The sequence below is a fragment of the Haemaphysalis longicornis genome, unplaced genomic scaffold, assembly GCF_048455015.1.
Source record: "Haemaphysalis longicornis isolate Haplotype H1 unplaced genomic scaffold, Haemaphysalis longicornis Haplotype H1 scaffold_9, whole genome shotgun sequence".
In the NCBI taxonomy this organism is placed as follows: Eukaryota; Metazoa; Arthropoda; class Arachnida; order Ixodida; family Ixodidae; genus Haemaphysalis; species Haemaphysalis longicornis.
In genome coordinates this window covers 146,364,038-146,387,190 of record NW_027526460.1, presented here as the reverse complement: position 1 = coordinate 146,387,190, position 23,153 = coordinate 146,364,038, and the positions used below count along the sequence as shown (strand labels likewise).

The window sequence follows — 23,153 nt, the reverse complement described above, 5'->3', positions numbered from 1 at the left end:
AGGGATAGGATGCGTAGGACAGGAATGCACGTGCTATCATCAGTAGTGTTTTTCGAACGATTCTTGCCGCTGAGGACGCTAAAATGGCGGCAAGCTCGCACTAACGCGTAAGACTTAAAGTTAGCAAAGCTGTACGCAACCTTCACAATGGTTTAAGTATACTATTGCAGCGGATGTGCTTCTTCGCTGCCGCTCGAGGCGCGCGGCGAACGCTGCTGTTTGTTTTTTTTTTTTTTTTTTTGCAAATATTGACCCATGTCGATAAGTCTAGCTTGACGAAAGGGTTGAGTATCTCCTACGCAGGAACTACCGCTGGAGGAGTTTATGAGTGGCAACGTGGCGGACATCCCTGTGGCCTTGATAGCTTTTAATGGCGGCTTCATTCGCCAGAACAATCCGCAGTCCATCCAGACCGACCTGAAAGAGGTCACAGCGCATTTCTAAATAATCACGAAGGTAAGGCCGTTCGGCAGCGGAGGAATTTTGTGTCGGTCCTCTGACAAAGATTGCATCCTGGATCTGCTTCCCTTCACGATGCTCGCATCGGTCCCGGAAAGCGACTTCATCCCTCCACATCTTCCTTGCACTAAAGGTTTGATACCTGGTGTCAGCACTTCCTCGACTCCTCCGCTGGTGCTCGAGCAGTTTTCTGTGGCTGCAGCCATTTCAGTCTACTAGTGCAATTAGGTAGTGAACGCAACCAGGGTGCCCACTGAATCTGTGATTGCCACCTTTTTGGGACAGTCATGCGCCTCAAAAATTTAAGTAAGGCCGCTTCTGTTTCGGGTTGAACCTCTCAAACCTCGACCATTACAGTGCGACAAATGCTGGCGCTGCAGGGCGCAGCCAGGGAGGCTGCAAATAAGCGGCTCGATTCTGTAGGTGTGGGGAAGAGCACGTGGACTTGAAGTACACTGGAGATGTTCAATTTTATCTTTGTGAGGAGGCTCACGCGGCAGACTCACTAGGCTGTTTGGCACGTGCACAGGAAGAGAACATTGTAGAAATCATTGAAAAGTGCCGGTACTCTCGCGGGGAAGCTGTAGCTATTGTCAAAGAACGCCCAGTTAGCTGCGCAGGAGTCACTTCCAAACAGACCCCTCTAACGGAGACGACTTTGACTAACATGATGAACACAACTGCAGAGAAGGCAGCAGCGAAGCATGTGGAGCCAGTGGTTCTATCAATGTCTCAATGCTTGGCCAAAATGCAGTTATTGACGACAAAGCTTTCAGAGTTTATACCGGCTTTTCCTCTCCTCCATGCTTCCCCTATCTGCCAGATTCAGGTCGTGAATTCAGTTCCTCCTCTCCCCACAACTGCTACACCTTCAGCACAGGGTCGTCAGGATAAGAAATCATCCGAAGCCAGCCCTTCCTTGAACAAAGCTGGAGCTCCCCTAGAGGTCGAGATACACACCCAGATTGCGGGAAAAGAAAGCAAGGGGTTGCCAGGCATTGTCCACAAACTGTTGCGGGACAGCTCCGACTGCTGCGTTAGATGCATCGGTCATAAGGCAAAGCGGAACTCCCGGTCTCGGATGAACGAGAAGGGTTGCCTGGGACAGCTTGGTCTTGACATTCTTGAAAGCGGTTAGTGCTGCGGGAGACCAAGTGAGTGGAGATGCTTTTGGTTTGTTTCCCGTGAGCATGTCTGTCAGTGACCGGAGGAGGGCGGCGCAGTTCGGGATGAAACGGCGGTAAAAATTTAGGAGGCCAAGAAACTCACGGAGTTTTGCGTATGGAAGATGGCTGCGGAAAGTCTTGGGTGGCCTGTACTTTTGAAGGCAAGGGGCGAATGCCATTCTTGTCTACACTGTGGCCGATGAAGTCCTGCTCGTGAGCACCGAACTCGCGCTTAGCTGTATTGACGATAAGGCCGTATTCGGCAAGGCGACTGAAGAGTTGGCGAAGGTGCTGGATATGTTGTTCTGCGTCGCTACTGAACACAAGCAAGTCATCGATGTAAGCGAATCAGAAAGGTAATACTCGGGTCACGGTGTCAATGAATCGTTGGAAAGTTTGTGCAGCGTTGCAAAGGCCGAAAGGCATGCGCACGTACTCAAAAAGTCCAAACGGCGTGATTATTGCCGTCTTCGGTATATCTGCCGGCTAGACGGGAATCTGATGGTAGGCCTTAACAAGGTAGATCTTAGAGAAAACCGTCGCCCTATGCAGTGTGCTGAGAAGTCTGAAATGTGCGTAAGGGGGTAACGATCAGGAACAGTGGGGTTGTTGAGCAACCGGTGGTCTCCGCAGGGACGCCAGTCTCCAGGTGAAGGCTTTGGAACCATGTGCCGCGGGGATGCGTAAGGGCTCGACGACAGTCGACCTATTCCGAGCTCAAGCATGTGTTCGAACTCGTCACGTGCGATCTTGTAGCGATCAGGCGGTAAGCGTCGAGCTCGATCGTGAATGGGTGGGCCAGTAGTGACAATGTGATGAGTGACGTCATGTCGGACGGGGAGGAGGAAGTTGGCAGGTCGCAGAAGGGACGGGAATTCCTCAAGAAGCTTGTCGTAGACCGACTTCGACGAGGTGCTTGCGACCGCCAAGAGCGGTTCCTTCGATGCCATACCATGCACAGAGAGGTGCGTTGTAGCATCAATGAAACGCTTGCAGGTGCATGTCAACTAACAAGTTGTAGTGACGCAGAAAGTTTGTGCCCAGAATGGGGTAGGCAACATCAGCGATAAGCAAAATCCATCGAAATGTTCTCCGGAGGCCAATGTTAAGTGGCAGAGATTGTTCTCCGTGGGTTGCAATGGGAGTCTTATTGGCGGCTTGTAAGCTGCTTGTGATTCACCTGAGCTTGCGAAACACAGCTGAGGACGGTATGACGCTGACCTCAGCGCCTCTGTCGACGAGGAAACCCAGTCCCGTGGCTTTGTCTGTCACAAAAAACAAGCGCCTTACTTTGCAACTGACCACTCGCCGCCTCTAGTGCTGCGCTGGGGAGCTTCCCTGAAAAGTGCAGGGGGTTGTACACTTCAGCGCTGCTTTTCCAAAGTTGCGATGATCCCAGAATACGCCTTGCCTTGAGGCGACGGCGAACGGCGGCCCGAGAAGGAGCGGCCGCGCGAGGGAGAGTGTTGGCGCTGAGCTGAGAGAGTGGCGATCTGATCTGATAGCTTGGTGATCTTCCCACGGACTTCCTCACGCAGGCTCTGCAGCGCAGGTGGAGACGGCGTTGTGGGTGCTGCTTTAGTGGGCCCGGAACGTCCTGGGAGTGATAAGTTGAACACGGGACGTTCGACAGGAGTGGAAACGTCCATGACGGAGTCGGCAAGTTGGGCCAGCTGGGAAATGGATAAACCTCTCGCGGTCGCCAGCACCATGCGGACGGAGGTGAGCAGGCGTTGAAGAAAAAGCTCTCGAAGCAAAGCTTGCTCGAACGTGGCTTCCTTTTCTGTTGAAGGCGACGCAGTGGCTGTGAGGGTTTGCAATCACCGAGTTCTTCAGATTGTAGAAGCTGCAACCATCGCTGTTCCGACATTGTCGTCCGCTTGATGAGTTCACTCGTCAGGGTGCCAAACGGGGCGATCTCCGGCGGTGAAACAATCAGGTCGCGAAGCTCGGTTGCAATCTCGTGAGGCAGCGCAGGCACGAGGTGATTGAATTTCTGGCTCTCCGATATGATGCGAGAAATGGCGAACCGGCTGTTTACCTGGGTGAGCCATAGCTGTGGGTCCTCAGGACAGTACTGGGGAAGCTTCAGCGAAAGTGCAGCCACGTCACCCTGAGCGGCGGAGGATGTTCGATGGCTGTCATCTGGAGCAGTGGCTCCGAGCTGGGCATCCATAGCGGTTTGATTGTCGGCTGCCATGTCCGATGTCCGTGGTCACCAATTCTGTGGCAACACGAGGCAATGAAAACGCCGAGCCACAGAACAACACATGTATTTTGAACAGGTCAGCAGCTTACGGGCCAGCGGCAGATGCCTGGCCGAACGCCCGGAGTTCCTGGGAGCACTGACCGCTTGCGCCACGAGGCTCGCGCAGTGAGCCTCAGAGTGGTGCTTCGTCGTCTTCATCTTCGTTGATGTTGCTAGTCCTATATTCCAAACTAAGAAGGGCATAACTCGTACATTAATGTCTGGAGACATCTTAAAACAGGAAATCGCTTCGGCAGAGGTCGAGTCGCCATAGGGCGAATACGGGTCTTGCAATGGAATTGCCGCTCTGCAATCTCTTTGTCTCCTGATCTTTCGTAGAAAATTTCTAAGATATCCCCGGATATCATTTTGCTTCAGGAAACGTGGCTATCTCATTCAAAATCTCTGGCTGCTCGTAACTTTAGGTCGTTTCGCTTTGATCACCAAGGTAGGGAGGATGGTTGCTTATTTTAATTTCAGCCGCATTTTGCCACAGGGCGTCTATTTCGTTCACGTTGTCGACAAGTGACTGCAAGATCCTCGGGGATGACCTCTATCTCCCGAATACTGCTCCCTTATCTGTAATCAACGCATACTTCTCGTTTGGAGTAATATCTACGAGACCCTTGGACGCAGCTCTCGCTTCCTGTAAACCCGACAGCGTGCTAAATGTGATTTCAACTCTCACCGTGTATCCTGGGACTTCCGCGCAGATGCTTGTGGGTGGCGGTTGTGGGAATGGATTGGTGACAACAACATGGCATGCTACAATTCTAGTGCGGCAACTTGGGTGAGGGGTCAATCGCGCCCGGCTGTGGACTTGACTCTTTCAAAGCCAGGCCTGGTAGCTAAATGGGAAACAATCTCGGATGCAACCAATAGTGATCATGTTCATGTGCTTTTTGAAATTTTGCGCCCCGCGCGTACTCCCTGCCCCAAAATACACTCACTCGTAAATATGAATCGCTTTGCTAAGAAATTACGAGCTACGATGGCCCAAGGGGATGAGAGCATATGGCCTCGGAGGTTTTAAATTCGATTAATGATGCACCAGTGAGATTCAAATTCACAGTCTCGGCAACTAGGGATACGTTCAGCCCGTTGTGGAACGAGCTTCTAATTCATCCGCGCTATATTTAAGCGGGCTATCGCTAAAGCAAATGAGCAGTATAAGTCGCGCCGCTTTGCTTTACTCTAAGACCCTCCTTAATAGAGTACTCTGTTTAGATTTTTGCGCTATTGGAATGTGCCTCTTCCTGAGCGAAACATTGACTCAATTATCAGTTCCCCTGGTGAAACCCAAGATTTTGTAATCCAGATTGCGCAAGGCTTACATGCACGTTTCACTTCGGCGTTACCACCAGTCCTTACGGGACTCTGGCAACACAAATTTGAGGAGGTTACCCTGTATGAGATCGACGAGGAATTGCGTCGTGTCCCTGATGCGGCTCCTGGACCTGACGGGATCACAGCCCACATGCTAAAACTTTTGTTCAACGAATCCGCCGACTCACCGCTGCAAGTGGTTAACCACTCCCTACAGCATTCACGGGTCCCATCTGAGTGGCGGGTGGAAAAGATCGTCCCCCTCCTTAAAAAAACATGGTCTGGAATACGCGCTAGGCAATATCAGACCCATAACCCTTACATCAAAAATAAAACTAGTAAAAATAATTTTGCTACATCTAATTTAAAACATATTAGAACGCGATAGAGTCTTGAACCATAAACAGATAGCATTCAGACCTGGCTGCTCAATATGGTCTGCCCACATTGATTTGGAGAGCCGTATTCAGCTGGCAAGCCAACGTAAAGAAGTTGGCGTGTTGGTTACCCTGGCTATTGCCAAAGCTTACGATAGCGTTGCATACCAAATTCTTTTTCACACATTCCAGCGTTATTCTTTTCCAGACCAAAATGTTTCGTGTATTGGCACTTTTGGTCGGATAGAAAATTCTTTTTTTTTCACAGCAAGGCCCGTCATCTTCTATATACAGCCGAACTCGAGGTGTTCCCCAGGGCTCTGTTCTATTTCCCGTGTTGTTTAATATTTTAATGAGTTTGGTTCCGGTAACTCCAGACATTCAGGTGTAGATTTACGCGGATTATATTGCTTATTTCACTTCAGCCAGAGATATTCATATGTTGTGAATATCTTGAACCTAAATGTGAGTAAATGTGCTCTACTTCCATTTCCAGTGAGCGGCCCAGTCTTCATCTATCTTAGACACCGGCAACAGGACCTTCCTCAGGTCAATTCCTTAAAATGTCTTGAAATTTTATACGAATATGCTCTCAATTGGCGTCCACACATAGATTATATTACTACTAAAGGGGCTCGGGCCGTGTCATTCTTCAGAGGGCTAAGGCGCAAGAGATTGGGCACGCGTCATGACACACTAATAATGATTTACAAAATGTATGCCAGGCCGATTCTAGAATTTTGATGTGTGCTATTCTCCGGAAGTCCCCACTACAAACTTCGCTCGTTGATAATGCTCGAAATACAAGCTCTATGGTTATGTCTGGGTCTTCCCCGTAATGCACCAATTAATTTTTTTACATGGAAGCCAGAATTTCTCAGTCTCCCGCATGCATACCCTCACCGTAGATGCATATTTACAAATTACGGAATCATCGATCTCCAGACCGCGAACAGCCGTCGTTACATGGCCTTCGTTGTTTATCGGTAGGCTATGGCCGCGGTTCAAACAACCACAGGCAGCATTCGTACAATATCTGCTTGACCCATTAAATGTGGCCCTCTTGTCGGCTTCCGGTCTTCTCGCCCTTAGATATTCCTTCTGATGAAATTTTTCCCTTTAACACTAAATTACTCCCTCTGCACCTTTTAACAACTACTACGGGATCATCTGAACGGTTTCCTTTTCCACGTCCTAATTGCAACCGATGCTTCTGTCCGAAAGAAGAAGGCAGGCGTGGGTATTTTTTCTACAGGTCTAGATTGGGTCTTTTCCCTGCGGGTGCCTAACTTTACTACATCTTCCCACACGGAATTTCTCGCAATAGTCTTCGCACTTCGTAAGCTTGGTTCCTCCAAATGACAAGCAATAATTCTCACGGATTAATTTTCTGTTTGTTCTGCACTTACTCCCTCAACTTCAAACCCCCTACGTCAGGCCCTTGCTTCTTTATCGCCTTCCTCCCTTCGTGAACTTCGTTTGGTCTGGGTACCTAGACATGCAGGTATCTGGCCTAATGAATCGGCGGATGCTCTGGCGGGAATGGCATTGGGTGGTCCCGTAGTGGAGGTTCTGCCGCCCATTACCCTCATAACTTCGGCTCGCTTTCGTAGGCTGTGCTTATTTCGAAGTATGCCTGATTCTGCTTACGAAGACTCGGGACTCGAGCGCCTTCGGTACTCATGGAATTCATTATAAGCAAGTCGTGAGCTTGCGAAGTCACCCTCACTACCTTTTCCTGTAGCGTGCCAAATTTAAATTATAACTTGCACCGCACTAATCTGGCCCCGCCGCCGGCTATGCGCTTTCTGCTATGAACCAGAAACGATCGACCATTTATTCTTCTCCTGCCAACGGTTCTCTCCTATAAGACGCAGATACTTAGAAAGCACATGCAACCGGCTAAAACCCCCACTGTCTGCTACACTGATTTTGTCATTCGGAGCAAAAGACCTAGGATTCTGCCACGGGGACCTTTGCCGTGCGTTACACTCATTCATCCTAGAATCAGGCCGTCTGCCGTGTTGGATATCATTTGGCACTGCTGGATTCTCTTGTCAAGCATATGCGCACCTAGCTCACTGCTTCGTCTGTACCACATTCTCTCTTCCGAATTCTTACTTCTTCATTTTCTTTCAATGGTGTTCCTTTTTAGCTTGTTTATTTCTTTCTATATTCTCAATCCCCAGGTGGTCAAAATTGTTCCGTAGCCCTCCACTACGGCGCACCTCATCGCCTGCGTTGCGTAGGCGCGTTAAACCCAACAATCAATCTATCAATCAATCAATCAATCAATCAATCAATCAATCAATCAATATTTCTATAATCTCCTTGCTTCTATTTCTCTAGTCTTCCGCTGCTAATCCATTGTAATATTTAAATATTTTTCTTTTCTTTTTGGTAAGGCACCCATTTCCTTGCCAATGCCCCTGAGTGGGTATGTATGAGCTATGTCACTGGTACCACCAGCACCACCACGCACAAACGATTGCCTCGACAGCTTAGCTGTTACAAAAGTGGCCCTCTGACTATCTCGCCCGCTCTTCTGCTTTCAACACACGGAAACAGATGAGTTTGTACAAATTTAAAAATCCCAAAACCGACATAAATTGATACACCTTCCTTGAATTTCTTAGTAAAATGCAAAAAAATACGACATCCCAGAGTTGCATCGCCTAAGCGGAACAATGCATAGCACACAGGTTATATTTTTTTGCTTCAAAACGGTTGGGGCCAGGCATATATACTTATGGATGAAAACTGCTGACGTTTGTTTAACACTTGTCCGAGAAATATATCTATGCCCATTAAAAACACAATGTGAAGATTAGGTGAATACCACCGTGGCTGTTGCCAAGCAAAACAGATATTTGGCAAAGGCCAGCGGCAAATGCATGAGGCAGCATAGGATGAACAGAAAGCACCATGGGAAGCAAAATAAAACTCCCGTTGCTGTAAACCGGCTCAAAAGGACAGATGAGATCGTCCACGACAACCAGATCACATAGTCGTGATGAAGGTACTCAGGACGTCACGGGAAACAGAGTGCGGGTGAGGAGGCCGGAAGATATTCACAGGGCTATGAGAGCAGCAGCATCATCATAACCGTCATCAACGTAAGCCTATTTATGTCACCTGCCTGATGCCGGCATGTCCCCTAGTAAGCAAGCATAATAGGTTTGATATACAAAGCGAACGGAGTCGAGTAGGGCTGCGAGAATAGGAGAAACTCGTTACACCATGGGAAGTTTTTCAAAGTAATGCGCAAGAGAAAGCTGGAAGCAAAAGAAGTCAAGATTCTTGATTTCTATCATGGCTGCCGCAAACGTACATACAAACACAAATGGTGTAGAAGCTTTTCAAGCGCAATCATGGCGTTCGCTTAGTCGTATAAAAGTTGTGGTGGAGTCCCGAAGCAAGAAAATGAGAACTTTGGAGCACTGTCCGAGGTACGAGTTTAGCCGTATAGTTGGCTGATGGGGCAAATGTTTAGGAATGCCCCAGCTCAGTGCTAAGGGGGGTCGCGATATATATAAAAAGGTTGTGTACCAACTTCCCTCGCTCAGCGGCCGTTTTCCTGATTGTGGCTAAAAACCATAACGGACACATGTCGACATATTGGTCGGTCATTAAAAGTCCCCCCGCCTCCCTCTCCCCCAAACTCTTCCAACTTGTCTCTGCACTCCTGCTTGCCTCGTACTCCAGGTGCAGCTTCAGCTCATAAAACCGCAAATTTCTTGCACAAAATAGTTTATCCTTGGATAACCCCGGCAGTAATGAATCAACAGACATTTTTGTGTATTGATAAGACATGACGGAACGCCAATAACTCAGTTAGAAGTACGTAGCTACTTTCCAAGCAAACGCGTTGTTCGGTCAGCGACCAGCGAGCGCAAGATGCCCACAATGACTCCTCCCGAGGCCGAGTGTCCAAAAGTAAATGGTATTAAGCAGGAACAACCAACTGTAAGAATTCCCAAGAGCAATCATAATTTTTAAAAATTATATGCAAAAACAACGATGAGAATGCAATACCTAAGAATACATTCTTATTGACAACTACACCTTTTTTAAGGCCCGTAAGGGCGTTGAAACCCTGCCTTTGAAAATACTCCCACCAAATCAGCCAAAAAGCTTTAAACTACCGATTTATCTTGGGGCTCAGTATTAAAATTACTAAAAGGTATTCGTTTGCAATAAATTCAAATTAGCGCGTAAAGACAACAGCACCAAAGTAATACATGCACATTCACTTAAGCAGTCAAAAATCGCGGTACACGAAGTTCACTTTACAAGGCCGATGTCGTAGAAATACTAGTGAGAACGAAATTCATACGCGAGCCATGGTAAATTGTAAATAGTCGTAAATTGTAAAGAATTCATAAAGTATTCTTAAAACGGCGAACTCAGCGTCATTCCGACAATGTGTTTGCGAGAGGACCCATATTGCCGGTCTTACCTTGGCCAATTGGATCAGCGCTGCGCCCCCTAAATGTCGCTATCAAGCACGACGTCTAACTCAAGTGTCGTGCGGAATCGTGCGTGGATCACCCACTCTGTTCCAGGGCTTTGGTCTCCCAGCAGCAAAGAGCATGATATATAACTAAGCCCCCTCCCCCACCCCCTCTTACCAATCTTACCCTATCTTACCTTATCTTCTCTGCAGGAAGATTTGTTCTATCTCAATGGGCGTGAACCGTAGATTGCGGGTGGTGTGAAAGACGCACAAAGGTAAAGAGAAAGGCATGTACTGGCGTCATCCCAACGCCTGGCTTTTGTTGTGTGTTCGCATCTCTGGTCCCGAGGAAAAAAGAGGCGATAAATACAGCGTAAACCGAAATCGCGGTTTCAAAACTTTTTTTTTTTCAATAAAGGCTTGTGTTTACACGTGCTACTCCGCAGAGAGATCAAAAGAAAAGGACCGAGTACACCTAAGCAGTATTTGTGGGTTGTGAATGCGAAAACATCAAAGGTTTTTAATTGAACGCCTGGTACGATTTAGATGATTTGCTTCGACGTAGCGTTGTCGGAGGGCTCGTAATATTACTTCTTGAGAAGAGTTGCTTCGCAATTTTCCTTAATGCTCTGGAACGGCTTCAGAACAGAAATAAAAATTTACACCATTTACCCGCGAGGGGAACCATGGGGTAGATGCAACGCATCGGGGGTTGCCGCTGCGTTTCCGTTATGTTAGCGATGACAGCGTGTGGATTGGTGTTGTTGTGTATCCTATTGACGCAGGATGTTCACCCCCGATACGTCGCATCGACCCCATGGTTCTCCTCGCGAGAAGATGGTGTAAATTTTTAACCGAGCGCAAGCTGCGCGCTAACGCACAGCTGGCATGGCGACGGGAGCGAGCGCAGCCGAGCGCAAGCTGCGCGCTGACCGCGCTGACACACAGATGGCGCTGCGGTGAGACCGGCGGAGCGCGCAGCTGCCGCGGCGAGGAGAATGGGGGAGGGATGCGGACTACGCCGTGACAACGACGCGGCACAAGGCGAGTTAAAGAGATGCGTTGCATCTAAAACGGAAAGCAAATGGTTCATACGCCTTAATTCATCCCGTTACGCAATAGACATATAGAACGACAAAAGGCGAGACAAAGACGCGACAGGCGCAATGTACGGTCATCGCGTCGTGCTTTGTCATTATTGCGCGATGAAGAAGGATAAATTGGCTGGGTATAACAGATGATACACAATTGATGCAATTTGATAAAGGCCTTGAAAATTGAAAAATAGGGTAAAGGATTTCTTTGAAACTCAATCCTTTTAAAAGAACACAATTACTTAAAGCGCCTGGTTTGCGTGCGTGTGTGAGTGTATGTGTGCGTACCTGCGAGTGTGCGACGGGGAAGCGGTCTGTGGTGCAAAAAATTAGCAGTGGCTTAGCTCGGCTATGCCAGAATATACGTAGCGTGAGCTAAGGTTCAGCTGGTTATTCTTAGCTTTCCTGGTTATCTAGAATTAACTTGGTTATCATGCTTACTGCTGCTTCAATGACACACACATGGTATACGCATTATGTGACACGTATATTTATCAAGCGGTCCCGGCGCAGCGCCAGCAATTGCCCCAGGGCTAAGCTGGTTCCACAGGCGCACGCCGGTGTTGCTGCGACGCATGAGCCACCGGTTCCACAACCGGCCACCCCTCGCATGATCATCAGGTGGACCGGGCCACCACGTGCGGTGCGGAGGTCGGCGAAGACGCTGGGCGCGTGGGGTGTGTTAGAAACGCCGGGCAGCGAGCAACGTTCTGTGCGCCATGTGACGTCACTTCTCCTCGCGCATGCGCAGCAAGGCTCTCCAGGAGCCACGCGAAACTGCTCAACCTCGGCCAGTGTAGCCCACGCTACAAAATTGGCGCAGCTAGCACTAGTGGTGCAAAGCTGGCGAAACAGCAGACCTGGTGACCTCTCTCCCATCAGGCTGCGGCACCTCACATGGATTTTCGAACTTGCCGCTGAAAGTTCTCTAAGATTGGCAGGCTCGGATCGATCCGTCGGCACGCTTTCAAATCTCTCCCAAGGTGGACCAAGTTAGCACGCGCTAGAACCTGCGGCAAAGTCCAAAGCCAGCGCCCGTGCTACGAGCCCAAAGGAAGTGCTGTACGCCAGGGATGCGATGATAGCTCACTGGGACAGATGCCGGTTTTATAGCACGAGGAACCCGGGTTCGATACCAACCATGGGGAAGAAGCAGTATACCTCTATCAGCCAAGGAAAATTGTGTACGTGTGAGCAGAAAACGCCAGGCTGAAGTGAAGAAATTACCGGCACCGTCAGGAATCGAACCTGGACTAGAATAGAGAAGCGAAGCCACAGCCCGTCGTCTTACCGACTAAGCTACGCCGACACGAGGAGACAGAAAGATAGACGGTGTACTCAACGAGCACAGTGGTGGGTCTACCACCTGCGCTCATTCAAAGCCCTCGTGTGAAGTGCAAACCGGATAATGTATGATAACGGCATTCACGCGGTTTAGATTCGCGGCTAACGGAACGGCGTCTGGGGAAAGTGTTAGGGCCTTGGTGGCGACTCATGAAACAAGAGCGAGGGGAAGCAGTGAAAGAGCCATACCCGCGCGTGCCATCCTCCTGTTCACCCTTCGCCAGACGTTCGTCTCTGTTTTGTTTCCTCCGTCGGTGCTGCGTTCGTCACTCGTTTACACGGACGCCACTTGTGTGAATTCAAGTGACGTCGTATGGGTAATCATTATGGTTGTCGCTTACAGCTTCGCAGTCCAACCACTTTCACAGCGTGGATTGGAGCCAATTTTTTTGTTCATTTGGCTGCACATGTTATTGTTCCCCACTGCTGCTAACCCGTGTACCTAGGGACTCTGGGGTAGACCAGTCGTTAAGCTGCCGGTTTCACAGCGTAAAGGTCCCGGTTTGAATTCCCGGAACCTCCCTAACCACCTTTTGTTTATGAGGCTTCGAGGTTTTTCCGTGCGACGGAGGGGTACGCCTCAGCCTGAACCGCTCAGCTCTTAAACAAGGTCAGATTATGCGAAAGTGGCACGCGACAGTAACCAGGCCCCTCACAAGCTAACCTTCCGCTGAAATTCCGACTGTAACTGTAATGCTAGAACTAACTGGATTATGCTGATTGTAGGGTTTAACGCGCTGACGCAACGCAGGCGATGAGGCGCGCCGTAGTGGAGGGCTCCGGATTAATTTTGACCACCTGGGGATCTTTATCGTGCGCCGAAATCTCGTACACACGGGCGTTTTTGCTTTTCGCCTCCATCAGAAAAGCGGCCGCCGCGGCCGGGAATCGAACCCGCGACCTCGTGCTCAGCAGCGCAACGCCTTAGCCACTGAGCCACCGCGGCGGGTGCTAACTGGATTATGCGACCACCGCGAGGAATGCAAATTACCTTAGCCTTTACGAGGCGCCACCGTGTCCTTTGCACGTGCGGGCTGCCGGTACACTATTTTTTCCTCTTGTATCACGGGAGAGATATTGCGGCAGATTAAGTACGAAACAAAGGTACCTAGCGCGGCTGGGTTCGAGCAATGCATTCGATATGCGAATGTAATCGGACCATGACCCTGTAGATTTGTTTTCTAAAACCGCGACTCCTTTCTTTTTCACCTTTTTGTTCCCGTGGCTATTCTATGTGCTGTCTGGTGTTCCGCATGGTCTGGAGTTCCGCAAGGGGCCATTCTTTCTCCTATATTTTTAATCTATACGTTAATAATATTTCTGATTCGGTACTACTTCATTTTTGGGTATTTCACCTCGCGGATGACACGATATATGCTTGTTTCTAGGCGTATTCCCTACGATATCACCATCAGAAATCTACAGCACGATTGTGAACAGATAATGAAATTGTTTAAGGGTAATACAATACAAATGAACACACAATAGCTAACTCGTTTTCTTTCATAATAGACTGAAGCCAGTGCACACTGATACATCGATCTTTTGCATTACTCTAAGTGCTCGAGTCTTAAATGCTCCAATTTATACTACAGACTCTGTCAAATCCGTAGGTATACGTTTTCATCCTAACATTCTGAACCACCTGCCTTTATATGCTGTCAGTTGACGAAAACTGCTGCTTCATGTACGGGATTAGAGCGCTTTTCCCTATGACATTACGTAAATAATTTTATTTTGGGTTAGCCTATTGAATTTGACTTTACGGCAGAGAATATTTTTTAATTTTTATTTCTTTTATAAATCAATAGCGATGATTAATTTTACGTTCGCTGCTCGAACATGTTCTGTGCGGTACGCGAGATCTTGATAACAATTGGTCTACTTGGGTGTATTCGGTCTCGACAATTGTGCAAACTTTACATTCCTGTGCGTGATCTGTGCCCTCGTGATTGCGTGATGTCACTACCAAATAGGACCCTACTTGGTGAACATGTTCGCGAATGCTATGTCTCAAGGGCATTCAATAAAAGTTCGTGTGCTAGAATGAACGGACATGGCGCCACACTGCGCGGAATGAACACAAAGAAGCCACATGTGGATTCGTTATAGTGAATTAGGCGCTACTACACGTTTGTGACAGGTGATTTCGTAAATAATGTTTCGTAAGTAATAATGGCACGCGCTGGAGCAATGGCGCCGGTGGCGCGACTCCCTCTGTAGAAGCAACATAAGTTGTTGCAGGAGCGTAGCGCACCCGCCTCGCTTTTTTTGTGTTTTGTTGTTTTGCATCGGTAGTAAATTTGGCTTGGTTTGGATTTCCAACACATCAGTATCACTCTGGGCCGACTTCTTCTGCGAAGAGCGATGGAAAACAGGGCATCATAGTTCAAATTAACGGTTCTGGATACCGAAGCGTTCGAATTCTGGGGAGTTTTTTTTTTTTTTTTCCATTGAAATATACAGGGCTGTGCCGGGACAACGGCATGAGTTCGAATTAACCGGAAGTTCGAATTAACCGAGTTCGAATTAACGAGCTTTTACTGCAGTTTTCCAAATTACACCTTTTTTATCAACAGTCGTTGGCAAATAAACAGCAATTTGATGCAACTTCACGTGATTTTAGCGGTGCAATTTAGCCTTTTCCCCGCTTTTCTTACAAAATATATTTAATATTATTTGACCTGTCATTGTTTCTCTATTAGAACTTACCATAGGAATGTAACAATCCCCTGCTGGTATTTCACTTATTATGTGTTGCTCGATGCTGGGAACTGACCCTCAAGCTCTTGCGGCTTTGGCAGGCCCACATGTGTTCTCAGTTTAGGAAAAAACGAATCGAAAAACAAAAATAATATATATTGTTAAGGGACTCAGGCGGGCAATGCCTTACAGCTGCTTGACCCAAGAACAATGACGGCGACGACCAAGTGCCTCGCGCGCACCCTACACAAGCTCTTTCATAGCCGCTATGTAGCTTCACCCCATCGCATCGTTTTTCTCATTTTTGTCCTGCCACCATGTAACAATATTATTAGAGTATTGTGATTATCGCATACATCAAGCATGCAGCAAGTGGGCTGCCTAAGCGAACGCGCTTGATGTATGCTTCTGATAAACTTTTAAGCAGTGGAATTCTATTATATTGTATTAATACGAATATTTTCTATCGGTGTCAGTGCCAGCGCTTTTAACGCACAACTTTGCCTGCATTTTAATTTTCGCTGTATTGTTGGTTGCACAGCTTTTCTTTTTATACGTATATTTTGCCTCTATCAAGTACCAATGATGTTTTAGTCGCTTGGCTACTTCATTTTCCCATATGCCTCCAACGTTTTTCCGCCTGAGTGCTAGGGCTTTTTCTTTCCTTTCTGCGATTTTGGTAACCACTTTTTTGCTTGATGTTTTTTGTCTTATATGGGTATTTTGTGTGTTGTATTGTCCTTTCTTTGTTTTTCTATATTTTGCATGTGGTGTACCAGCACTATGACCCTGGGGTTATTACTGCGCACCCGAAATATTGGTTGATTGATTGATTGATTGATTGATTGATTGATTGATTGATTGATTGATTGATTGATTGATTGATTGATTGATTGATTGATTGATTGATTGATTGATTGATTGCAGTCGTCGCTCTTTCGGCGCCGCGTGAAGGTTAGTTCTGCTCCTTTTCTAAGGCTTTATAAATTCATTTGCCTCCCTCAATTGAAATATTCTGTGCTGTTTGTACCAGCTGGTGCAAGTTCATCCTGCAGTGTCTCGAAATTTCACAGACAAAATTTTCATCAATATATAAACACCAGCTCGGAGGTAGTTCTGCCCCAATCACCACTCAACCTTAGCTATTAAACCTTCTTTTCGTAAGTTGCCGACGTGATCGAGCTGATCCTTTTCTCTTCAAGCGCCTTCAAGGATACAGTTCTTGTCCTAAAATACTGTTCCAGTTTCTACTCCAAGTTCCCTGAAGTGTATGCGGTTACATTATCCTTTTTGTACTGGAACGGATGATAGCCGCCATTCGCCTGCCCACTGGCTGCAAAACATGTGTAACTTGTGCCGAATGAGATGATTTTACTAGTTCGCCGTCCCAGTTTCGTGCTCGGCTCAACAGTGCTTTCTTTAAGCTATCGCTATACGTCATCCCACTGTGCATGCTATTTCGTTTACATACACTGATAATGCAATGCTCTCCCCTTTTTCTCGTTCCCTCTCCGAATTTTCTTATCTTAAACAATACTGACCTTATTTTGTTGTTTATGTGTCTTCTTTTTTACAATGCATTATTTCGTTTCTTATTGTTTTGAGTACTGTGTCATGTCGCTGTCGATGTTGTCACCTTTTCATTCGTTTGTTATTGTGATCCCTGTGTAATTCCTATATTAATGTTTAAGCGTAATGTGACTAATTATTATCGTCCTTTCATTCGTAAAAGTCCCATCACTTAGTCCTCACGATTGTTCCTGGGCACTGTAAATCAATTGATTGATTCGTTGATTCATTATTGTGATCAATATTACTACCATTGTTATTTTTATTATTGTTATTGTCAGCATTGTTGCTTTTATTCCGGCACTGGCATCGTGGGCATGAGGGTCGATGTGGCCCGCGCAGCCGAGGGCAGCCAGAAATGCTGCCATGGACACGCCCCCACAGCCCTATAGCACTGGTGAGAGACCACCATTTTTACACTGAACAGGCTCTCGCCGGACAACCAAAGAACGATCTCGGCGTGTTGTGGATTGTCAACAAGGACGATGTTGTCGGTCTCCAGTCACCCTTGACGACCGAAGATCCTGTTCGTGTCCAAGCTACAGTGGAACCCCGGCTTTAAGTCCCCGGGTTTTACGACAACATGGGTTTTACGACGGTCCAGTCGAGTCCCGGGGAAGTGCCAGTAGAAACAATGAATTAAATCCTTGGTTTCCTTGGATAACGCGATTACAACTGACCCGCGTTACCTGACGACCCACGCGAAGCGCGCGACCAACCTGAGGGCGGAATGAAAGTGCCGCGGGCCTGCACCGCACACCTTGAGCCGGCTCAATCGGTTCTCCCCGCCACAGCTTCCTTTTTTCCTCATCCTTCGTTTCTCTCCCATCCGCCAGCCCGCCGCTCCTCTGCACAATCGCTCGGTCTCTTCTTGTCTTGCTGCGCAGTGTTCGCACGAGCAGGCAGCAATGGATCGCCAACCAGGTTACGCTGAGAGGCTTAGGCTTCCACAAATGTTTATCGTGACCGCAGCTAAGTTTCTCTTTGTGTATAGGGATGGCGATGACCCGCAAGTGAACCATTCTGACGCTCAGCGACAAGCTAAAAATCATCAAGGAAGCGCAGAAGCAGCATGGAGCCACCAAAAGTGGCATTGCCCGGGACCCGAGCGGAATCTTTCGCTTCCGGAAGCGAAGAAGGTTCAGAAGAAACTTGCGGATTTTTTTTTTAAATGCGTGGTCATAGAAGCGTCTGAGAACACAGTGTGCCATGTCTGCTCTGGCTGGCGGGTATCACAGGATTGCACTGTGATACAAGTTTGGTCTCATTACAGCGTGGTAGGCACCTGCACTGCATTTTTTCGCATTTATTTTTTTAGTAATTTAGGTGTCCGGGCCCTGCAAAGCGTTAATCTGTAGTTTACATCAAAGTTTGTTGAAAATCCGTCGTGTGAAACAGTATTTACAGGCGTAAATGTTGTTGTTCAGAATTTACGACGCCCGCAATTTACATACGCTTTTTCACGGTCCCCAGAAAGCCGCAAAATCGGAGTTATACTCCCGAAACATCGTCTTTCTAGCTTGCGGCATATGTTTCAAGCGTGGCGATCCCGTCGTTAGTATGTACATGACTAAGTATACATTGTACGCCTCGTTTTACGTTGCAGCTGACGACGAATCTTTTCGAAAAAAAACAGGACCGGGTTTATGACCGTCGAACTGTATCTTCGTACCTTTCGAGGAAACTTTACACGAATGTATCCTGCGCGAATGTGAGATATAAGATGCAACCAGGCAAAATGAGCAGGAGACTCGCGTGTTTTATGAAAAACTCCAAACCTAATAAGCTTTTTTCTAATCTATCTTCAACAATTTTCTTGGTTGTTGTTCAAAGGAACACCTGACTCTCGTCCAGTATTTCATCAAAACCTTATTCTTCTACTCCTTATAACGTGTTCCGCAGCGACCGTGGTACTCCGGTTTTAAAAGCACTGGCGGAGGAGCGTTGATAGCTGTCGGCAACACATTCAGACGCGTGAGCCACGCATCTCATGAGTCAGAGGGTGGAGACGGAGGGTGAACCTGTCCTGGTTGACCTATATTGCGGCGGTGGCGAACGCGCCCTGCTTGGTGGATTTTATTTCGCTCGTAACCAGGCTCCGGTTCCTGTTCAAAATCATTTAGCGCCCTCTGCAAAAGTAATTTCATCTCAACCAAGACACCGTATCGTGGTTCTCAGTTACTTTAACTCACCGGGAATGCGGTAGGGTGACCTTAGTATTTTTCATTACAATACTTACGTTCTTCAGAATGCTTCGGTGTTACTAGGCTTCATTTAATTTACTGGCCTTGATTTAATTTACTGACCACGTCGAGACCTCGTCTGAACGTTTACTTGACCTCTGCTTTGCAAACATGGAAAATGTCAGTGTCAATTCACAAGCCATGCCTACTGGCTTGATTAGCCAGTACTCTTGCCATTCTCCGATATCTGTAGGCGTCCCTATTCAAAGCGATGTACAAAAAGCTAAACCCCGCGTTTCCGAATTTCCTCAGTATAATTTTGCTGCAGGTGGCTGCACCATTTTTTTCAAGTACCTGTCGAATTTTGATTGATCGGCAGTCCTCGGGCCTCATCATAGTGCATACTTACTGTGCTTCGTCTTGTGTAGCGCAGCACATTCCCTTCGCGTCAAATGACCCAAATTAACAGTCGAGTGAATTCACGAAATTATACACTTAGGAAGGTATAAACACGTTGCGCTGATGTTTCCCTCGCAAGCATCAGCGCCGTTTTCTATATCCTTGTGGTTCGGGGGGTCATTTCTTGTAGGAAAGATGCCCCGTATATTGCGGACCCAGTTCGTAGCATTCATATTACGTAAGTGTCGGCGCCCTGTCCTAGACAGCAACAGCCGGGATTATCACGAGTCACGCACGGCACCCACACAAACAAGGCATCTAAGGTAACGTCATGATAACAAGGCCGAGAAGGACGAACAGTTTAAGTGGGGCAGACGACAATACGTTAGCTATTGATATTGTAGCCGACCAGCCAGATAGCAGATAAAACAAATGGCTGGGAGGAACGGATGGATTCATCAGGGCCGTCTTTCTTTACACCGTGTCTACGTGTCAACCCCATAGAGGATCAGCAAGGCATGCTGCTAGCAGTGGCTGATAACGGGTCGAGGAATCGCCACTGCTTTACCGATGCCCTAGACAACTTTAGTAGGAAACGTGCATGCGCTACCGGCGGCCTCTGTCCGGTGCAACGCATCTATACTACATACTTACCCCAAAAAATCTAAAACTTCTAAATATATGTCCTGGTTCTCTTGGAAACTCCGGTCATCACTAAAAAGGCAAAGAGCATGCCCACAGAGAAGCTCAAAAAAGTGGGGAAGTAAAATGGAATTCTGATTTCGATGCGAATGTGTTTGAAGCGTTTTTTTTTAAAGATGAATAAATAATATGACGTCCGCTGCAAATACCGCCTCGCATACAGTGTAGGTATTCTATCCGGTCCATCAGCGTTGTTGTTGTTTAAACTATTAACTGCTGAAACACGCCCGCTCTCACCCACGTTCATGCTACGTCCTCGCCTTCCGAGCCTGTGCTGCACATAAACCTTATTTAGTTGCACGGTAGTTCCACCCAGCAGCAGCGCATGAAAACTACGTTCTATATCAATAAAGGTAGTGTCTATTATCCCGGCAACCGTGGGAATTGCCGTCAGCAATTTCTCACAGCAGTCGCCTCTCATTGGCTAAGCACGCTGCCCGGAGATTCTATGGGATAAATATTCCCTACAAAGCTGTGTCTGTAGCTGCCTCTGTAGCGCTGTGGTATAGCACTTGGTGTTAAACGAGGAAGGTTAGTTTCGAATCCGACGATGCGATGTTCTTTTTCTTTTCTGGCTTTCAAAATTTGTCGGTAATCGGGATTTTTTAATACTTTTTTTACTCTGCTTTTTACTATATCAAGAGGTCGAGGCAGAGGACTTCTAGAATGGGTTGAATTACGTTTCATATAGGTTGTGTTCTGTGTCGTTCGTCTGGGTTAGATTAAGTTTCTTGGAGTTGGGCTGGATTTGGGTAGGTTCTGACGCTTTCGGTAAGGTTACGCTTGGTTCAGTGAGGTTATTTTATGTTGGGTTACGTTGGGCCGTAATGTTATTCACCAAATTTTCGGCCAGCCAGCTTTAATGGAAACTGCTGTGAGAATTTCCTGGAGGTAGTTCTCACGGCTGCCGTGAGATTAGATGCAGCCTTCAATAAATGATTCCGTTTTATTTTTGGGAGCGTTATTATCTCTTTTTTCAGGCGGTTTGGTTGACACACAGATATACAGACAGGAGTTAGGACTGCGGAATTCACCGAAAACGGCCATCGCTTTGAAGTGTTCGCTAGGCCCAGTGCCTGTTATAGACTTGTTTTCAACAGCCCTTTTTCTTAAAAGTGCTATTTTTACATAAAACCATTCTATCTGACTCAAATCACCAAGCGTAGAGGGTGAACAATGGCACACAGCAATAGGTCATTTGCCTCTTATCGGGCGGTACTTGTACTTCTTGCTCCTGGACACAAATTAATTGAAAACAAAATTTGCTCTACTGTCGCCGTTTGGCATTATCGAGACGCAATGTAGAGTGTTAACTAAATGACTTGTGCGCCGTACCTGTGCTTTCATAAGCTAATCCAGGCTGAGCACGCGCGTAATAATGGATCTTACTGAAATAAAACGGGAAAAATTTCCGTTCTTCAGTTTGTTAATTGAGATTGATTGGGGGGTTTAACCATGGAGGAAAGAAAATGTTAGGAGGGAGCATGACGTCAGGCGGCACAGCTTTGGCAAGCCAACCTCCTCTGACGCCGCATTCTCCTCTCCTCGGGCTCCTCCCGCGCAATGCATTATGGAAAAAGCACCACTCTCAGGCCCGCGGTAGCATTTAGTGGCTCCGGCTGGCTGCCGGTAGAGTGAACTAGAAAGTTCACTCTACTGCCGGTGGAGGAGGAGGCGAGTGGCGTTGCCGAAGGTGCCGTACGCGATTTTTCGCCAGCGTTGCGCTCCAAGCTTCGTATCGTGGAAGTACTGCCGCTGTCGCTGTTCAAAGCAAGGCGAGACTTCGATCGCATTCTTACGAAGCACCCTCACGAGCTGCAAGCCGAATTTCACTTCTGACGTTGGATCGCTCGAACGCGCCGCCGTAAACATTCACAAGCATGGAGCGGCCTACAGCTGCGCGGTGTTTGCCAGGTGTGCTGTGACGATTGCGTTTGGCATTCTGCTGAGTTATCGCGCGTAACGAGTGTCGTGTTGGCGGGGAGGTGGTGAGACTAGCTTTGGTTTCGCGCGCGCTTTTGCATACGTTCGCCTTTTCGGTGCTCCGGCGTGATGGTACGTTTTTATCTACTTCAGTGCACTGGAAAACAAAGGGTTCAGAACCCTTATGTTGGGTGTGACCACCTCGCGTCGCAAGCAGTACTCCGGCTGTTTGTCCGCTGAGGACCGCTCAATCGGTGCGATACGTATATGAAAAGAAAAAAAAAAAAAACTCCCACCTCCCCTCGCGGGAACCCCTGTGTAGATGCGACGCATAGGCGGAGCGGCGAAGGGAACGCGTTTTATAGCGCTCATAACGTTGAGGGGACTGCGTAAGGTGGTCCCAGTCGATGACGACGTTGGCGTACTTGTAAAGCGGCGTGGACTCTAGGTGTTTGAGCCAAGCGTGGATGTTGCTTCGCCGGAGAACGGCAAACCGGTTATATGCGCAGCGCGCCCGAAGGAGAGGAAACCGCGGAGGAGAGAGTACTGCACATGCGCCGGCCCCAGCGCGTCTGCCGCGGCTATGACGCAACGCAATCCAACACAATCCACTTTAATCCACTCCAATCCAAATCCAATCCAACCGAATCCAAGCCAAGCAAAGCCAAGCCAATCCAATCCAATCAAATCCAATGCCCCTCGCGAGAGAGTGTTCGTTATCGGAGAGGAGAGGGGGTTAGCGGCGGAGAGCGGCGGAGAGCGCAGCTCGCGCGGCGAGGAGAATGGCAGAGGGGTGGACAACGCCGACGACAACAACGACGACGACGCCGGAGGGACAAGGCGAGTGAATCAGATGCTCTGCATCTAAAAAAAAAAAAACGAATGCTAGATTACGCCTGGGAGGGACCTTGCTGAATTGTGGACTGACTGCACCTTGCCAATAAATGGTTAAAGAAACGGTTGAAATGGTTGATCTTTTCAACTTTGCCTGAGCGGCAAAGTTGAAAAGATCATTTCCACTTCTGCACGCGGCGGCGGCACACAACTCTCCGACTGCGGCGTGAACTTCGACGGGTCCGAAAGCTCAGTAAACAAAGATGTTTTCTGCCTCTCCCGTCCGACCACTTTGCCCTCACGATCAGGCCGCTGCGCGTTTCGGGTTGCAGGCAGAGCTGCGCGCAACGACTCGTCGCCGAAACTCGAA

At 47.9% G+C, this 23,153-nt stretch overlaps 1 protein-coding gene across 6 annotated transcripts in view; it reads right to left on the bottom strand.

The window, feature by feature from the left end:
• Positions 1-23,153, bottom strand: part of LOC144153574 (sphingomyelin phosphodiesterase-like) — a 197,259-nt gene that overhangs the window by 67,034 nt on the left and 107,072 nt on the right. For 2 of the 6 annotated variants that reach the window (XM_077685195.1, XM_077685200.1), the window contains exon 1: positions 10,036-10,158. The exons of 3 other annotated variants lie outside the window; for them this stretch is intronic. The gene's annotated coding sequence lies outside the window, so the exon portion shown is untranslated. Of the gene's footprint in view, positions 1-10,035; positions 10,159-23,153 lie in introns of those variants that run through there. One more of the 6 variants, XM_077685197.1, reaches the window with a different exon arrangement.